Raw genomic sequence first — 6000 nt, 5'->3', positions numbered from 1 at the left:
TGCTACACACAATACCTTATGACGTCAAAGTGGAATTATGTTTTTAGATTTTTTTTTAAACAAATTAATAAAAATATAAAAAGCCGAAATGCCTTCAGTGAATAAGTATTAAACCCCTTTGTTATGGCAAGCCTAAATAATTCCGGAGTCACATAATAAGTTGCGTCGATTCACTCTGTATGCAATAATAGTGTTTAACATTATTTTCTTATGTCTACCTCATCTCTGTACCCCGCACAGACAATTTTCTGTAAGGTCCCTCAGTCGAACAGTGAATTTTAAACACAGATTCAACCACAAAGACCAGGGAGGTTTTCCAATGCCTCGCAAAGAAGGGCACTTATTGGTACATGGGTAAAAAAACAAAGCATTATTTGAATATCCCTTTGAGCGTGGTGAAGTTAAGAATTACTCTTTGGATGGTGTATCAATACATCCAGTCACTTCAAAAATACAGGCATCCTTCCTAACTCAGTTGCCGGAGAGAAAGGTAACCACTCAGGGATTTTACAATGAAGCCAATGCTGACTTTAAAACAGTTTAATGGCTGTGAGTTATGGCTGGGGGCATTATTGAGTAGCTTGGATGAATAAGGTTCCCAGAGGTGCCCAGAGTAAACTGCCTGCTACTCAGTCCCAGTTGCTAATATATGCATATTATTAGTATATTTGGATAGAAAACACTCTGAAGTTTCTAAAACTGTTTGAATGATGTCTGTGAGTATAACAGAACTCATATGGCAGGCAAACACCTGAGAAGAAATCCAACCAGGAAGTGGGAAATCTGAGGTTGGTCGTTTTTGAGGCTCATACCCTATTCAATATCCTATACAGTGGGATATTCGTCATGTTGCACTTCCTAAGGCTTCCACTAGATGTCAACAGTCTTTAGAACCTTGTTTGATGCTTCTACTGGGAAGTGGAGGCGAATGAGAGGGGAATGAGTCAGAGGTCTGGCAGAATGCCTTGAGCTCGTGACGCTCGTTCACGTGAGAGCGAGCTCTGTTCCATTGCTTTTCTACAGACAAAGGAATTCTCTAGTTTGAACATTATTGAAGATTTATGTTAAAAACATCCTAAAGATTGATTCGATACTTAATTTCACATGTTTCTAGGGACTGTAACGGAACTTTTGACATTTCGTCTGCTCCTAGTGAACGCGCTTCGTGAGTTTGGATTTGTTTACCAAACGCGCTAACAAAAGTAGCTATTTTGACATAAATGATGGACATTATCGAACAAAACAAACATTTATTGTGGAACTGGGATTCCTGGGAGTGCATTCTGATGAAGATCATCAAAGGTAAGTGAATATTTATAATGTTATTTCTGACTTCTGTTGACTGCACAATATGGTGGATATCTTTTTGGCTTGTTTGGTCTCTGAGCGCTGTACTCAGATGATTGCATGGTTTGCTTTTTCCGTAAAGCTTTTTTGAAATCTGACACAGCGGTTGCATTAAGGAGAAGTGTATCTAAAGTTCCATGTATAACACTTGTATTTTCATCAACATTTATGATGACTATTTCTGTAAATTGATGTGGCTCTCTGCAAAATCACCAGATGTTTTTGGAACTACTGAACATAACGCGCCAATGTATCCTGAGATTTTTTTATATAAATATGAACTTTATCGAACAAAACATACATGTATTGTGTAACATGAAGTCCTATGAATGTCAACTGATGAAGATCATCAAAGGTTAGTGATTAATTCTATCTCTATTTCTGCTTTTTGTGACTCCTCTCTTTGGCTGGAAAAATTGCTGTTTTTCTGTGACTTGGCTCTGACCTAACATAATTGTTTGTGGTGCTTTCGCCGTAAAGCCTATTTGAAATCGGACACTGTGGTGGGATTAACAAGAAGTGTATCTTTAAAATGGTGTGAAATACATGTATGTTTGAGGAATTTTAATTATGGGATTTCTGTTGTTTTGAATTTGGCACCCTGCACTTTCGCTGGCTGTTGTCATATCGATCCCGTTAACAGGATCTCAGCCCTAAGAAGTTTAAATGGCTGTCGTAGGAGAAAACTGAGGATGGCTCAATAACAATAACACTCCACAATACTAACCTAAATGACAGAGTGAAAAGAAGGAAGCCTGTACAGAATAAAAATATTCTAAAACATGCATCCTATTTGCAATTGAGTACCACAGCATGACTCATACCCATAAAACCTGGCGGTAATACCCGGAAATGGGTCCAATCGTTTTTCCACGGGTGATTTTAGAACTACTTCATATAAGGTCTGTGTTCCGTTTAGGCTTACCCTAGCGTGACATTTTGATAACCGCAAAAATCTCTCTCTGACAAGGTAACTTTTATCAATATATTTGCCTGTAATTACCCCCCCAAAATGAAATGCTAATTAGCCACTAATGTGGCTATCATACAGAACTACACATCCTGTCGCAAGCTTTGACGTCATCACTCAAGGCAGTGTTGGAAAAAACTCAATTTCTTGACGCAAACTCTCAGCAACAAGTAGCAAGGAATCTAGCAAGTACCAAGTAGATATTATAGCCTTTTTGTAGTTTCTCATTTACATGATTGAAATTGTCTATTGTTGTTTGGCATCTTTCCAATTAGCTACCTTAGCATGTTTTTATTACTAGAATTTTGGGAATTACACTGGCCTTTGTAACTAACTAACCAACCTTAGGTCAGTCTGTCCGTCGATCAGAAGCAAGGGTGGTAACCACTAACGTTACTCCGATATTATCGTTTTCCGACCTCTGTAATCGGGATGCATCGTTGGAGCCATGTGTTAAATGTAAGCCATGTTTTCTAGCTGCTAACAAGTTATTTTGGTTAGGTCAAATATCTGTGGTTAGCTAGGTACTTACGTGTACAATGCATTTTACCTTCATTACAAGTAAAAAGAAAGTCAGCATAATGACTGTTGTGACCTTTTTATTGACAAGTCTTTAGTGAGCTAGCCAGTTAGTTGACCTTAGCTCACGGTCTGTGTAGTTATAATTTTTCATGTGGTAATATGCTAGCTAGTATTAGCCCACCAGAGAAGGGATATTTAGCTAACCAGTTAACGTTAACTCACTGTTCGTGTAGTCAGACTTGCTAGTTAACGTTAGGCTGGCACCATGGCAAGGATAACGTTACATTAGTTGGTTAGCTAGCATGCCACCACTTAGAAAAGTCTGACTAACGTTACATCAATGGTGAGCTAATGTTTCTAGCTAGCTAGCTAAATATCACCTGGTGGGCTATCTAGTTAAGCACCTTGGTTAGCTAGTTGGCTACATTAGCTAACGTTAGCTAGCTGACGTTGAACTGCATCTCACTGTGGTGTAGTCAGACTTTCCCGACAGGGAAAAGGCACTTTTCAGACTGGGCTAGGAGACAAGCTGCTAAACTAGCCTGACACAGCAATGAAATCTTCCTTAACAAACATTGCATGCCACAGATTTAGGACCTGAATTTTGCCCGGGCTGGTAGAAATCATGGCCCAGTCCATTTTACAGTTAATATATTCAAGTCTTTAGTAATCTATAGTAATCAACCTAGCTATCTAGTTAAATGTTCATTTTTTTGGTCTTTCAGACGGGTGGACCGGAACCCCAGTGACAACACTCGGATCTGCAGCTGCCATTTTCCGGTGGGGAAGAGAAATGGCCCATGTATTTACCAGAAAAGGTGGCACATCCACCATGGCAGAATACAAATAAATTCAATTGTTACAAATTGAACCTTTTTTTAACTAGGCAAGACCGTTAAGAACAAATTCTCATTTACAATGACGGACTACACCGGCCAAACTCGGAAGCTGCTGGGCCAATTGTGCGCCGCCGTATGGGACTCGGCCGGTTGTGATACAGCCTGGAATCGAACCAGGGTGTCTCTAGTGACAGTTGAACTGTTAGCACAGTTGAAGGTTCTACAGGAGAATCAGCTGTATACCCACAAGAGGTGTTCAGCATCACAGATAGTATTTAGGATGGAAACAGGATTTCCAGACAATAACTTGGAAGGACTGCGTTGCCTACTTTGCCAGGTGGAGGGTTGAGATGCTGTCATTTGAGGATCAAGTGTTCATGGCACTTATGAAGTTGCGTCACAGCTACGCTATCTTGCACCTGGCTCAACTATTCCGTTGTAGTGCAAGCACTGTCAGCAATGTTACCATCTATTTCATTCACGTGATCCACAAGCTTAGTTTAATTAGCATCATGAAGATTGTTCTAAGTCGGAAGAATAACCAAACGTGCCTGCCTGCGTCTTTTCAGGGGTCCAGCAGAAACTGCATGATGATCATGAACTGTAATGACATAGAAGTTGCTACTCCAAGTCTGCAGAAGAGAACCTACTGTTCAATGCACTCCTTCAAACTACTCCTGAGAGTTGCACCTAATGTGGTGATAACATACTGCAGTGATCTGTATCAAGGATCTCTGTCATACAAAGCCATTGTCCAGAAGTTGGGGTTTGAGATAATCTCCACGTCTGGAGACATGATGTTGGCATACAAAGGCTTGTTGTTCCAGAGCTTGATGCCTGCAGGAGTCACTGTGAATATTCTTCCATTCCTGAAACACAGAAGGTTCACAGAGAGTGAGATGCATCTCATGAAAGACATTGCGAGAAACAAGATCCATGTTGAGAGGGTAAATGCTCGACTAAAAGATGGAAAAAACCAACAACCTGAGATTCATCCCACCTCATCTGCGTTGATATAGTAATGTGCTGGTTCAGACTTGCTGTGCACTTGTACATCTCCAAGACCCACTCATCAGAGAAGTAGCTGTTAATTGGGAAACAAGAACAAACAATGAGGCATGAGGATTGAGTGTTGAGGGACCACTTATCCAAGGTGGGTTTGTGTTATAAACAATGCATTTTCTGTCCAGATAAAGATGTTGCTACGGCATTGAAAAAGCCCCACCACTGACCAAAGGTCTCTATGTTTTCCAGTCCAACAGGAGTGCATCCCTCAGGCCAATCCTGAATACAGTAAATTAGCAAAAATGTCTAAAAACATGTTTTCACTTTGTCATTATGTAGATGGCTAAAAATTGTTTTTATTTAATCCATTTTGAATTCTGGCTTGTGAACACAACAAAATGTGACATAGGTCAAGGGGTATGAATACTGAAGGCACTGTATCATACCAATTTGAGTGTCCTAGATTAATGTTTGCTATGTCTATGTCTATGAGACCAGGCTATGTCAGACATGGAACGGAGCAGATGCCTGCAGCTACCTCCCTGGACCAGGAAGGAGAGGGAGAATAGGAGGAGGGGGCTACCGTGGAGAGAGCAGCTGTCAAAGGCAAATCAATGTCATACAGGTCCTGTTCTACTGAGGAGCAGGTTGGCATTTATTGTAATGAATCTTACCCTGGAAGCAGCTCTGCAGGGTGGTCACCAGCTGGCAAAGCCACAAATTCATAAAATCTGATTTTAAGCTTAACCCAAAACTTAACCACCCTTCTAACCCTAATGCCTAACCCTAACCTTACATTTTAAGACCAAAAAGCTAATTTTTAAGTTTTCATACGTTTTTACGATATAGCAAATTTTGATTTTGCAGCTGGTCCAGCAAGCGGAAATTGCTCAGTTCGGACTTCATGGCAAGATTCATGACAGTAAACGTCAACCTGCTACAGAGGAGGGCTGCACAGAAGCTGCTCTAATCACGTGCATGCAAAAATACGAACCCATTCCCTTGCTCATAGGCTTCCAACAGTCCCCAAAACCGAACAATGCAGCTAACAACCTTTATTGCAGCTGGAACAAGTAAACACAAATGACTCAAATATGATTTATGGTACATTATGACCGAATCTCAAAACCTCAGCAGCTAACAAGCATTGAGAGAACAGCTTAGAGACTATACAGTATGCTACACAGAAGACCTGGGTTCAAATACTATTTGAAATCTTATAAAATACTTTTAGCATTTGCTTTAGCCTGCCTGTGGTGCCAGATGGGCGAAGTTTGCACGTGTGCCAATATTCTAATGGTTCCATTGAATCCAGGT

Source organism: Salvelinus alpinus, chromosome 12, assembly GCF_045679555.1.
Source record: "Salvelinus alpinus chromosome 12, SLU_Salpinus.1, whole genome shotgun sequence".
NCBI classification, from domain to species: domain Eukaryota; kingdom Metazoa; phylum Chordata; class Actinopteri; order Salmoniformes; family Salmonidae; genus Salvelinus; species Salvelinus alpinus.
The sequence above is the reverse complement of the archived record's forward strand: the minus strand, read 5'-3'. Positions refer to the sequence as shown.